Raw genomic sequence first — 15000 nt, forward strand, 5'->3', positions numbered from 1 at the left:
CATTTAACCAAAACATAAACAAAGTTGAGATTACTTATAATTCCTTGGAAGCCCCTGATCATCGTTCAATCTAGATATATTTAAATGCAATAGTAGAAAATGAATGGTTAGTACAGTGGTAACATGGTCGCCCAACATTCCCCGCCCGGGACTATGAGTTTAAGCAGTTTACTGGGGAGGCCACTGCTGTGGTTGGGCATCATAATGGGGTTTTAGGCTTGCCTGATTGACGTTCTGGTGAATATCTATTCTGACTAAACTAGAACTGAAACCAGACACCTTTACCTTTAAAAATGTGGCAGAGGATGAGAGCAATGCTAACTGGAGTTAAACAGTTAAGTTTTATGTATTTTGCAGTAAAATCTTTAACCTTAACTGAACCCTCAAGAAAACTCAAGTTCCCAAAGGTTTTGTTGGGAACTCTTGTGAAGCCTTATATTGTAACTAACAGCTGCAAACACAAACTTGATAGGAGGAGTAGAAAACTTACAGATTTCAGCATACTGCTCAGGATTACAATATTATTAAGAGATAACTATGTAGGAAAATTTCATTGCCATAAATGGAAAAGAAAATATATCCAAATTCATTTAGTAAATCATGTGATATCTGAAATTCTCAGGGAGTTCATACATTTCCTATTCCAAAAATTAGATTTTATTATTTCTCTAGTCAATGCAGTGTTCGACATGAATGATTAATGAAAGAATCAATACGAAAGAATTTACATTTATTATGACTGCCAATATTTTTATCCCGGCTTAATTCAAATGTTGACTGTTAAAATAGGAAAAAATCAGAAATATAATTTATCTTTTACAATTATATTGCCTTTATATAAAATTTAATGTAAAGTAACGTATACAACTTGGAAGTATTCCTTCGTTGTTAGAAAAGAGGATTGAAAATTTATGCAAACAAGAGAAAAACTGGATTTGTTTTCCAAAAAAAGACATTTTACTTCATTTGTTAAGAGATCTATATGTTCTTGAATCTAGCAAAAATTGTATTTCAAAACAAGTTTATATTCATTATTACAAGCCAAGCTGAAACACTAGTTGGATAAGCAGAATGCTGAAACCAAAAGGGAAAGCAATTCAGTTTAAAGGTTTAAAGGACTTTTATGAAAAGCAGAGGCTGGGGACAGTGACATTGCTCTATCGTGCAGGAAAATGCCCTAGAGACTGACCATATATGCAGATGATCAGTACCCAAGCCCCTCACCACCCAAGCTAGGATCAAGGAGGGCCAGGCAATGGCTGCTGGTGACTCAGAAGATAGACCTATAGGCTCCGCGAAACCCACCATCCTTAGCTCACAAAGAAATGGTCCAACTAAATGCAAGTTATTCTCAATGTCTTGAGAATTCGATATTGATGGATTAATTTTTCTCTCTTACTTGAGATCTTCCACGTAAACTGAGCGTTCATGCCAATGATAAAAGTAACTATATGATATATATGAACAAATGGTGTATGTAATGTTTACCACCGATGAAATATGATAGTTGACAGAAGGATATAATGTGGGTTTAAAAATGATGCATGGATAGAGTACTTGTTAAGGAATAGCTACATGATGAGTTTCAAAATAAACGCATAAGTATTAAACGGCATAAATTGACTAAGCAAAAAGAAAAAAAAAACTTTCGATAGACTTAAGAAACAGGAAATACAGAGAATGATGATAGACATAATAGACTGTTGAGATTTAAGAAAATATATGAGTGAAAATCCTTGTAAAATAATAACTAATTTATTAAATTCCCATGTATACAAAAATACTTTTAATCCACCAACGAATATGAAATGACACTCGAAAACAGAAACAAATATCTCTCTCTCTCTCTCTCTCTCTCTCTCTCTCTCTCTCTCTCTCTCTCTCTCTCTCTCTCTCACACACACACGCACACAAACACACAAACTTTATATTTATGTCAGACGAGATCTCGTTTTAAAAAAAATAATATTTCTTCTATGAAAGTGCGGAAATGGATGATTGGATTTAGCACCCTTATAAATATAAGTTGAATTTTTCAAAATAATTATCACTTTATAAAAAGATGAAAGGACTTTTGTGGATCTCGTTCATGATTGTAAACTAAGGCTAGGGTTTATTTTCAAAAGAATTTTTTTTCCATGATGTAGAAGTGTGAAGGATTTTAAACTTTTGTTGATTTCATAAAGAGCAGGCCATCACCAATTCTATTGCTATATGTAATTGACACCTGTTTTTTTTTTTTATTTGTAGTTATGAAAAACAAAATCAACACTGGTTTCACAATGAAAATCATTTCTGTGTTTTTGATTAATGCTGAACGTTACTTTAAATGTTATCCTCAAACTGTAAAGAAAATATAAAGATAACGCAAGGCTATTAGCGTGTTTTTTCCCATTCGTATGGGGTAACACGGTTGCCTTCTTTTGAGGGACTTTGCTTTGGCTTTTGGGATGGACCGTAGTCCGGACCGGCTGCCCTGCCTGACATCGCCTAGACACCTGTAGCGTATGTTTTTCAGTTGTACCACCCATCATTGCCCTTCCTCCCAGCAGCGAGGAGTAATGGCGTAGTTAGGACAACAGTTTGAGACGTGTGAGGTGTCTGTTATGTTTTAAAAAGTGTTGGAATGGTTGCCTAACTCTTAAGTCAATAGTTTATATTTCTGACTCCCTTGTAGACCACAGTAGACGACAGTAATTATAATACTAGTTTAAAGAATATAGGCCCTGAAGAGCATTGCAAATATTTGTTTTTCTGGACGAGAAGCGGCATTATGCTTTTTTGGGCTCAGGCCATGTCATCCTTATGGAAGTTCCTTCATTAGTAGCTTCCTAGGTTATATTTGACTACAGTGAAATATTCCAGAGAATTTACCACAGGTATCCAGAATTGTAACTCATGGAGCAAATATCCCTTAAAATTGGATATCGCGTAATCAGAGGACGTATTCTTGACACGTCTCATAGCTATCTACACCCCTAATAGCGTTTCCGCTTCGAGAGGAAAAAGTGGCAAGAATATAGGAGAGTAGTTAAAGAGGCAACGCTCTCGACACTCCTACTGTACTGTAAATAGTGCGCCGAATCGCCACCGCGAGGCGCCACCAAGCCATTCTTTCTCTTGTAGCTTCGTTGACCGGTGTTATCCCGTGTTATCTCTCGCTATTTTGGAGTTATTTGTCGCTATGATATCTTCACCAGCCTCATCAGCTTCTGGAAAGTTAAGTAATATCTTTGAATTGTATAAATGTAAGCTCTTGCCAGTTTTACTCTTCGATTGAGATCGTAATTAATGTAACAAGAGCTGTTGCCAGCCGGATGGCGTCATGAACGCGGTCGTTCTTCCTGTACATCTAGTTAGCCAGAACGACTTTCCCGGCATTATTGGCTTTAATAACTTTAGCTATTTAGTATTTTAGCTAGGGATTTTTATATTATGTCATTGTTGTCGTGGATTTGGCTATTTATGTTCGAGCCTCACGAGTGCTAGGCTTCCTAGCCTAGGCACCTACACACTTCATGATTGATATAACCTTCATGGTAAATTTTTATTGAAGCTCAGGCAATATTTTATACAATTAAAATATTACTGCATAAATTTTCCTCTTCCAAGATAGGATATAAGAGAGTTTCGGTGAACGATTCTCTATGCTCCTAGACTTACTAGCCAAGGGGCTTTAGTATACTTTCATACATGTCCCCAATTGCTCATGTATTGTCTTCTAAGGTGAGGTTGATGCCTCTTATACCTTCTAAGTCGATACCAATCTCTTGGCGATATTTAAGAGCAATTCCCCTTCCCTCTGATAAGCCTAGGCTACCCTCAGTTAGCTTTGCTGTGAACTGAGTTCTGGCAAAGTTTACTGGGGTGTTTCGTTTCTTTCTCTTAACCACTGAGTCGATTGTTGAGTTTAGAATGGGACATCAGAGTAAAGTCTGTGTTAGGCATCTTACTGTCTCGGTGAAATGATTTCCCAAGTCAGGTTAAATTGTCTATACAGGAAGCTAGGCCTCTCTAGACCATACGTGGAGGTTTTTGTTTTACAATTCCTCCTTCCTCGGTCTAGCAGACAGTCCTGTGCTAGTGGATCTTAGAACGAAGAAAGGATTTCTTCATTGTCTAAAATACCTGGCACGAGATTCTGTTCTCTTGTGAGATTGTGTCCTATGGCCGCTTTCTCACTTGACTAACCCAACCGGGGGAAGTGATTTCCCCTACTTGAGGTTACCTTATGAGATCAGAATCCTTTAAGTTGGGTAATGACTTCGGGTATTACCTTACTTATAGGACTTTTCCCCCTTCCCCGCTGTCTCTTTTGTGTTGGATGAACCATCACCCTCCCTGGCCGTCATTCTATATTTGACCCTAAGGGTAATCTATAGAACTGGCTTGAGGTTCCCTGTCTGCTGCCGGCAGGTACCCTCATAATCATTAGAGTGTTCTTCAGTCCTTCCTTGGACTGCCTTCCATAGCCCATATGGATGGGATATGGTTGGGTGGAAGCCCGAATTTAATTCCCCCTTCCACTTGAACCTTCATTCGGGATGTAGGCCGGCAAGGCTGAGCCTTTCCCTTCCTCCATCCTCTCTCTTTTTCTCTACCTTTCCTTTTACTGGGCCGGCCGCCGGCAGCTTATAGCTGTCGGCGGCCATGTTGGTTGTCTGTCGGCCTGCAGTTACTCTACCGCCACTTGCCGGGGGTGTCGCTGAGTGATAACCCAACGACAATAAACATACTATGACCAGTGGCCGGCAACTAAGTTGTCGGCCGGCAGTCGGCCACCCAAAGTATAGATCTGAAGAGAGTAACTGGCTTCAATAGCCCAGAATAGGCTGGGATATGTCGGCAGGCCCGGCATGTGCTGGCAGGTCCGGCATGTGCCGGCAGGCCTGGCATATACCGGCAGGCCCGGCAGGTCTGGCGGCATACCGCCGCCAGTCAGTTCTGTAGCCCAAAAAGTTTTTTCCAACCTACAAGGTGCTTCATGGGCAGCCTATTGTGAGACCATCACATATAAGAGAATGATCCTCTCTACCACTTAATGGTTATCAACCATTAATTTATTGAACCTGGGACATTGTGTTAAGAAGACACTTTATATCAAAGGATATTATCTTCCCATAAAAAATCCATTAAGAATTTATTGTTCAATATTGGAGGAGGTCATAGCAATGGGCTGGACAGGAAACACAAGTAGGTGTCTTTCCCATTTTCATTCCTACTCTATCTAAGCTAATATTTAAAAAAGAAAGATATGTATGCTGAAATCTGAGAATTTCACCGAATACTTATATGCTTTCTTTCTTTACAGGAGGAGCATCCCGAGTGCGGGAACAGCTTTTGCAGGGTCCGTAGCAAGAACTTCTATGGCCATGACGTGTGCAGGGCCCATGCTCGCTGCGTAGTCACCAAGGGGGCTCTCAAATACTGGGACCCACAGGTATGTACCGTTTGTGACAAACTGGTAAAAGAGGCTTTTGATGATCAAAATTTTACTGAGTCAAGGGATGCAGCAAGGGACACGCTGCGAAAATGGGTCAGGGGTTTTCGGAAGAACACCTCTGGCCCATACCTTCCTAATGAGAGGATGAGGGACTGTCTTTTCCCTAGGGCATCTGCAGATGCAATCATTCCCCAGGCTCAACCTGAGACTCCCCTAGTACAGATTCTGATGGAATCTGTTGTTTCGGACGCCTTGAAGGGCATCCAATTAAATGACAACATGTCGGTCGTCTCAGAGGAGACTGAGAACAGTCTCCTACTAGAAAAACTGGAGCAGGAGGATGACGTACCTCCTGAGGCTGAAGTCGATAAGACTGGAACGATTTTCGTATCATCAGCCACGGTGATTGAGCCGGTGCCTTCGACTTCATCTACTGCACCCCAGTTAGATTCCATCACGAGTACGTTGCACTCGCTGCTGTCTATAGTGCAGGACATTCAGAAGAAATCGTCCGAGAAAGAAGCTTCTCTCCGGACGAAAATGCATCAGCTGATTGCAACACGTTTAGCCCCGAAGAAGCTAAACGTCAAGGATCTCTCTGCTTTCTCTGACGTTAACCCTTGGAGATATGCAGAGCATATGCCAATGTCGGGGGGGAAGATCTTCCTCTCGGAGAAACTGGGCACTGTCTCAGTAGTGGAAATTGAGTTTTGGCCCAGCAAAGGGGCCTACCCGGACTGCTATGTCCGTCTAAGGACGGAATCTGCATCCAAGGAGAACACAGAGCCGAAGGAGATGATTGTCCTCGAACTCTCTAATGCTCTGGCCTTATATACAATCACCTTGAAAGAGAGGGCCTTTACTAGTTCCAAGGTGCCGGCTCTCAGCAAAAAGCACCCGTCCTTTATTGCTGACCCTAAACGTGCCTTGCCCTTTATGGACAAAGGGTTTAAGGCAGCCTTAAAGGCAGTTGAAGCAGGGAAACCTTGCCCTACACTGGAGGAGTGTAGACCCTTTTCCATTGCTTTTCCATCAGATGATAAAGACTGGAAGGATGTTCATAACACCTTCACAGTTGGGAAGCTGGAGGCAGATATTGCTCGACAACAGTTCGGCGAAGACCTCCCGAAGCTGTCAGAGTCTCTCCTGCGCAGGGAACAAGAGACTAAAGAACGTCTTGCTGCTTCCATGTCTCTGCAGACTGGCTTAGAGACTATGGCAAGCATCCCGGACACCCCAAATATGTACATGGTCTTCGCCAAATCTCATTTGGCGGCAGTCACCAAGGACTTTTACAACTTTATTAAGGCTCGAAGGACTTGTAGAGAGTTCGTGTTCGCCTCGGCTGCGGTGAGACACGAACCAAAGAAGCTAATAGCCTCCAATATCTGGGGAAAAGACCTCTTCCCAAGCGAAGTGGTCAAGGAGGTCGTGGACAAAGCCGCTACGGAGAACAGGAAACTCCTCTCCAAGTGGGGCTTGTCCTCAAAAAGAAAATCTTCTGCTGACGAGGGTCCCCAGCCGAAGAATGAATCAAAACAACCAAGAGTGCCCTCTCGGCCCAGAAAACTGCAACAGCTTCCCGTGGCCACGGTGCCCCAGACGGTGGCACAACCAACCACCACCTTCCAACTGATGCCCCAAACGCTGGCGACCCAATCGCCGGTATTCACCCCAGTCTTTGAAAGCCAATTGATGACTTTTAGGCCAAAGTCTCGAGGTTCCTTTCGAGGATCCTCTAGACGCCCCTTCAGAGGTAGGGGTAACAAAGGTGGACGTGGCCAAGGAGGCAAGTCCTCCAACCAGCACTCCAAGTGAGATGCTACCGGTAGGAGGGAGACTTCTCCTCTTCCGGGATCGTTGGACCTTCGATCCCTGGGCCTACACCCTAATCAAGAACGGACTAGGGTGGAGTTGGAGCTCAACTCCACCAAACTTTCCTCAATTCTTCCAGCACTCAACCCCCATTCTGGAAAAATATGTTCAGGAACTCCTGAACAAAAGAGTTATACAAAAGACAAAGTCCATCAGATTCCAAGGAAGGCTATTTTGTTTTCCGAAGAAGGATTCGGAAAAGCTCAGAGTCATTCGGGATTTATCACCACTCAACAAGTTCATAGTGAACCACAAATTCAGAATGCTGACGCTTCAACACATAAGGACCCTTTTGCCTAAACGGGCATACACAGTCTCCATAGACATGACGGATGCGTACTGGCATGTTCCAATCAACCGTCAAGTTCCCCCTACCTAGGGTTCAAACTACAGAAAAGGAAGTACGTTTTTAGAGCCATACCCTTCTGTTTAAAACATAGCCCAAAGGGTATTCACCAAGCTTGCAAATGTAGTCATTCATCAACTACGCCTAAAGGGGATCCAGGTAGTAGCCTACCTGGATGAGTGGCTGGTGTAGGCAGCATCCGAGGAAGAGTGCAGGCAAGCCTCCAAGCAAGTGATCCAGTTCATGGAACACTTAGGATTCCAGATCAACTTGGAAAAGTCTCGTCTATCTCCAGCTCACAAGTTCCAGTGGCTGGGCATCCACTGGGATTTACAGTCACACTGACTTCCCATTCCATCAAAGAAGAGGAAAGAGATAGCAGGATCTGTCAAGAGACTTCTTCAATCCGACAGGATATCAAGAAGGCAACAGGAGAGAGTGTTGGGGTCCCTCCAGTTTGCCTCAGTGACAGATCCAAAATTGAAAGCATAATTAAAAGATGCATCTGGAGTTTGGAGAAACTACGCATCAAACGCTTGAAGAGATCTACAAAGACCGATTCCAAATCGTCTTCGATCACTACTCAAACTATGGTCGGAAGCCAAGAAACTGAAGAGCAAGGCACCTCAGAAACCACCTCCACCGGCAGTCACCGTTCACACGGACGCCTCAAAAGAGGGGTGGGGAGGTCACTCTCATCATCGGAAAGTCCAGGGAAGCCATGGCGGTTCTTCTCTCTCTGAAGAAACTGGAACTTCACTGCTCAATCCACATCCGTCTGGTTCTAGACAGCGAAGTTGTAATGAGATGCCTAAATCGACAAGGCTCAAGATCGCCTCACATAAATCAAGTGATACTGGCCATCCTTCGTCTAGCGAAGAAGAAGAGATGGCACTTGTCAGCAGTCCACCTTCAAGGGTTCCGCAATGTGACAGCGGACGCTGTATCCAAGGTCAACCCGATAGAGTCAGAATGGTCCCTAGACGCAAAATCATTCTCCTTCATATTACGCAAAGTCCCAGGACTACAGATAGATCTCTTCGCAACGACCGACAACAGGAAGCTACCCCGGTATGTAGCCCCGTGCGAGGATCCTCTAGCGGAAGTGACAGACGCAAAGCCCATAGATTGGAACAGATGGTCCAAGATCTACCTGTTCCCTCCAACCAACCTTCTGCTGAAAGTCCTCGACAAACTGAGATCCTTTCAAGGGATAGCAGCAATAGTGGCCCACAAGTGGCCCAACAGTGTTTGGTTCCCTTTGATAACGGAACTACGCCTGAAACTGATCCCGTTGCCAGACCCAGTTCTGACTCAGCAAGTGCAGAAATTGACTGTCTCAGCATCATCAGAGAAAACCTAGAACCTTCATCTCATGATTTTCTTGCCCTACCGGTCAAGAAACGGTTGGGGATTTCTAGGGACAGTATCAAGTTGTTAGAAGAATACAAGTCAAAGTCAACAAGAAGACAATATGACTCTTCCTGGAAGAAATGGGTGGCCTTTGTCAATGCGAATGCGAAGAAACCTAAGGAGATTTCTACGGATTTCTGCTTGTCCTTCTTCATCCATCTTCATGAACAAGGTTTAGCAGCCAACACGATTACTACATGTAAATCTGCCCTAGCCAGACCAATACTATATGCCTTCCAGGTAGACTTTGCTAATGAAATCTTCAACAAGATTCCAAAATCCTGCGCTAAACTTCGGCCCGCAGCTCCTCCAAAGCCCATTTCATGGCCTTTGGATGAGGTTCTTCCTTTAGCATCAACTCTAAACAATGAGGATTGCTCGCTGAAAGACTTGACTCAAAAAGTGATATTCTTATTTGCACTAGCCTCAGGAGCCAGAGTTAGCGAGATAGAGGCCCTCTCGAGGGATGATGGCCACATTCAGTTCACAGACGCCAGAGAACTGAACCTCTTTCAGGACCCGACGTTTCTCGCCAAGAACGAGCTGCCCACTAAGAGATGGGGTCCCTGGAGAATCTGCCCTCTGAAGGAAGAAGCATCCCTCTGCCCAGTGGAATGCCTAAAGGTCTATCTTCGTAGAACTTCAGACTTTAAGGGAGGTCAGCTTTTCAGGAGAGAGACGTCTGGTTCAACATTATCCTTGAAACAGTTACGGGTGAAAATCACCTTTTTTATATACAGAGCGGATCCAGACAGTACACCCGCAGGTCATGATCCGAGAAATGTTGCCTCGTCTCTGAATTTCTTTCAGACGATGTCGTTTGAAAGCCTTCGTGCTTATACTGGATGGAAGTCATCCAGAGTTTTCTTCAAACACTATGCGAAGAAATTACAGGAAATAAAATTTCATGTGTTGGTGGCAGGCAGTGTTATAAAACCTGCCACTTGATTACTGCAAAGAACAGTGCACTAATTGGGACTTTTAGTGACTCGTAAGACATATCATGTTGAGTATTGTGTTTAGTGATAACACTATAGACTGTTCTCTCTACACAGGTGACATTAAGCATAATAGACTGACACAAGTGCCAGGCATACCTATATGCACAGTGTTCCTAGTAACAACAGAATACATAGTGAAATTTTATATTTCCCTTAGAGTGGCTAATGTTTTCCTTTTCAGGTGAAACTTATTTTAATTCTGTTATTACTATTTATGCTTTTATGCAGAATTGTTCTGCATAGGATGTAATTGAATACAACCATGATTTCTATTTTTGTAATAAACAATAGAAGGAATCTTTGCGTCTCTTTCGCCTCAAACATTCTAGATTAAGAATAAAGTCAGAGCATCCTTGATTCTTTTAATATTTAAGAAAATATTGGGGAACTAAGGTTAAGACTGTTCCAAGCAAACAGGTAAGAACTGATTGTACTAAACTGTTTATCTTACTGAACTAAGGTTTCCTACACGTATATAAACCTGTCTGTCTCTTTTCAGCCAGACTTGGGAGGTGTCAGTAACCTATACATAGATATACCATCTAAGTACAAACTATCCTTTATGTATATGATGACACTAATATACAAACTGTTCGCTAGATTGTTCCTTGAACTCACAATCCTCGGGTTTTTTCCTAGAGTCTACCCAGACTCTTCCCTGTAGGGGGCAGGAAGAGCTGACATAGTTTGATCAGTTAATTGATGTACAACGGTAACATCAAGTGTCTCTAGGTCTAGAAGACCAAATAGGAAATATTTATCTCGAGATAACAGCACTATTGAAAATCCAGATACATTAATGATCCGGTAAACTTCCATCAGGAGGACATTGCCTGAGCTCAAAAAACGGATTTTGAAGCGAAGTGATAAATCTATTTTTGGGTGAGGTAGCCATGTCGTCCTGATGGAGCCACCCTCTTTTTGACAAAAGGATAATGAATCCCTCCCTATGGTACTGTATCTGGAACACCTACAAAGCTACAAAGAATGGCTTGGTGGCGCCTCGCGGTGGCGATTCGGCGCACTATTTACAGTACAGTAGGAGTGTCGAGAGCGTTGCCTCTTTAACGACTCTCCTATATTCTAGCCACTTTGTCCCCCTCGAAGCAGAAACGCTATTAGGGGTGTAGATAGCTATGAGACGTATCAAGAATACGTCCTCTGATTACGCGATATCCAATTTTAAGAGATATTCGCTCCAGGAGTTAGAATTCTGGATACCTGTGGTAAATTCTCTGGGATATATCACTGTAGTCAAATATAACCTAGGAAGCTACTAATGAAGGAACTTCCATCAGGACAACATGGCTACCTCACCCAAAAATAGATTTTTCGCTTCACTTCAAAATCCGTTTTTTTATACAATTTTGTTTCTTATTTTGTTGGAATTCCCAATTCTGTTCACGAAGGCCATTCATCCTTATGAAAGCTCTTTTGATTATTTTCCTTACTGGTAATATTTCTTTTTCAGTTAGCACTGTCAGTTAACGAATCTACAGATAAAAGTTGTACGTTCAGTAAAGGGTTTAGGGCCTCCTTTAAAAGCATCAAGATAAATTTTGATAATTTTCATATCTCAATAAACCAAAGTGGAGATAATGGCTGTATTCCCCCCCCCAAAAAAAAGAACATTCATATTTTCATATCTCACTGACAAATCTTCATTCCACAAGTGTATATTCTCTGTATATTCTCTTTTGAATTTCACTTAACGATTCAGATCACAGTCAAGCTCTCAATTTTGTTATGGTCCACTATATCAAAACATAGATTATGTATAATATGCTTTAATATTTTATCCCCTTTATAGTTAACTTAGTATAGAAAATAACAAAACAATAACAGCGAGAGATAATAAGTCAGGAAGCATATAATAATTGCTATATTCAAGATTAATGAAAATATTTACAATAATTTCCAAGATTAAGAGTATACTAACTGTTCGTCTAATAACATTAATTTATACAATTTCATTAACTAATAAAAACCTTACACTTATAACTGTTTATGATGTAATACTTTGATGACGATGAAGTTCGGCACCCAATTTTGAAATAGTTTTCAGGATGAAGTTTTAAATATAAAATATGATAGTCAGAAACGCAGCTTCACTTGATATTCGATCTTCCAAAATTTCCTTGTTTTCTTAAAGAATTGGCAGCATTGTAAAGAGAAGTAATTAAGCAACAGCTGTCACAAATTGTCTCACAGGAGCAATCTCTTCAATAAAAAGCCTTGTGTCCTTTCTATACGCAACAGATGAGTTTTCTATAAAATTGCAAATCGTCCAGGCAAGCAATATTATTCCTTATGCAAGGTTGGAGACAGATAAATTACGAAATTTTTTCCAGAATCTGTTGTTCTAGCATACAATAACGCCCAGGATTTACAATTCATTACAATGTTTATATGTTAACATTAGAATGCAATATATCAAAACTAACCCTTTTTACCTAAAATTAATAATTCTAATTTACCTACAAAAGTTTACCTGTCTGTAAATAAATTATTTATTTCTATTCATTTATTAATCAATATGGCACACATATTGCTTTCATATCCCTACCAGATAAATGGATTCCCGAAATGCTTTGAAACGATCTGGAGACAACTTAATTATGTATTCATTTGAAATGAATATATCCATCTACAATTATCATGGCATCCTACAAAATGCTTGTTTTCTAATTCCACTTGCACAATCTTTGTTTTTTCTTTTATCTCTTCCCATTTCTTTCGTATTTCAGTCATGGTTTTATGCATGTTTGCTCAATTTTCTTCTCTTGCTTCAAAACTATTTTTACCCCTAGGTGAATAACACATTGCTTAATTTTACTGCTAATTTTCAAATCAGGAAATTTCAATATGCATATGCAGATATTCTTCATTGTACATTTGGTTTCATATTTTAACGAATAACAAATTTATTTCACAAGTTTCTTCTCAAAAAAAATTCGATCGCTGTCAATGAAATATCACTTCCTACCAAATGTTACTATTATTCGAAACCATTTAAACTACTATAAATTTCTGTTAAATTATTTAAAAAAAAAAAAAACTGTAGGCTACAAACCAAGGAATTTGAAATCACAGAGTTCGGCTTCTTATTCGATCAATGTAACGACTTTATTCTATAACAATTTCGTTGTTATATTGTTAAAGGCGATTACAATCAATTATTCATGTTTATTATTCGTTGTTATTAATTATTAATAACATTTTTGAACTGCAAATCTCATAGCTCGTCGGCTTTTCAAAGATATTAACATAAATGTCTCACCCTGAACTATATGGATATCATATATTTCTCTTAACATGTGCAAAATAAGTACATCAGTTATACTTCAAATATTTGCATTATAGTTTGCAAATATTATTCAGGAACCCCGATATTATGCAATATACCGCACCTTAGAATTTACCCAATCGTAATTGATTAAAACTTTTATTGCTCACTATATACTTAACATTTTCATAAAACAAAATGGTTGAATAACTGTGCTCATCCAACAGAACGTTTGTTTTAGTGATGGATTTTTTATTCGATATTTTAGTGTTTCTTATACTCACATATTTGTTAGGATAAACAATCATTCATTTTCTATGATTACATATGGAAATATTTAATTTATACTTGAACATTTTGACAGAAAAGGCGTCCTAAGACTTTTTTTCATTCCATTTTCTTATATATATATATATATATATATATATATATATATATATATATATATATATATATATATATATATATATATATATATATATACATATATGTATATATATATGCATATACACACACATATATATATATATATATATATATATATATATATATATATATATATATATATATATATATATATATATATACATATATATATATATATATATATATATATATATATATATATATACATATGTATATATATATATATATATAGATATATATATATATATATATATATATATATATATATATATATATATATATATGTATATATATATATATATATATATATATATATATATATATATATATATATATATATATATATATATATATATATATGTATATATATATAGATATATATATATATATATATATATATATATATATATATATATATATATATATATATATATATATTTATACTGTATATCTATATATGTATATATATATATATATATATATATATATATATATATATTGTTAATTTATTCATGGCCAAGAAGAAATTTATACTTTGAGGGCAGGAGACAATGTTGGTTAATAATTGTAAAAAATAAAGAAATAAAAAAAATCAGTATCTTACATTTGCCAAGGTTTTAGAAAACGGTGAATGGTAGTAATCGCTATAAACTCTCTCATTCTGATTGACTTAAATTGCCATTAAAAATGTTAAGTAGGCAAATCTAATTAGAGAATAATCGTACAAGCAGTTCTCTGTACTTCAAAGCAAGGATCATCAATGATGTATTTATTGGCTTAGTTATTCCACTGAAGAAAGTATAAACATTTCTCGAAAACTATTGACATAGAAAAAATTTATAGGTCTTTAAATAATGTAGTTGGAAAAGGTTAATGAATATGGGATTGATGCGTGCAACGAAATTATAGTTTGATGATTTCTGATGGCAAAAGTTTAATTGAGAAAACATAGTGAAACATTACTAAGAAAAGAAAAATCTCAAGATTATTTTTTATTATGTAGAGACCAAGACGAACAACGAGGAATATGCCACATTGAGCCTGATAGTTCATGAACTACAACAACTAATTTAGAGAAATTGCATATTTTTGGATCATAACGAAATTAAATACTGAATACACCAGTTGACACTTGATTTTGTGGTTTGCATAGATCCCCCCAAAATGTATAAAAGATTATATTTAATTAGCATAAAACAAAGAAAGAAAA

This window comes from Palaemon carinicauda, chromosome 7 (assembly GCF_036898095.1).
Source record: "Palaemon carinicauda isolate YSFRI2023 chromosome 7, ASM3689809v2, whole genome shotgun sequence".
NCBI lineage: Eukaryota > Metazoa > Arthropoda > Malacostraca > Decapoda > Palaemonidae > Palaemon > Palaemon carinicauda.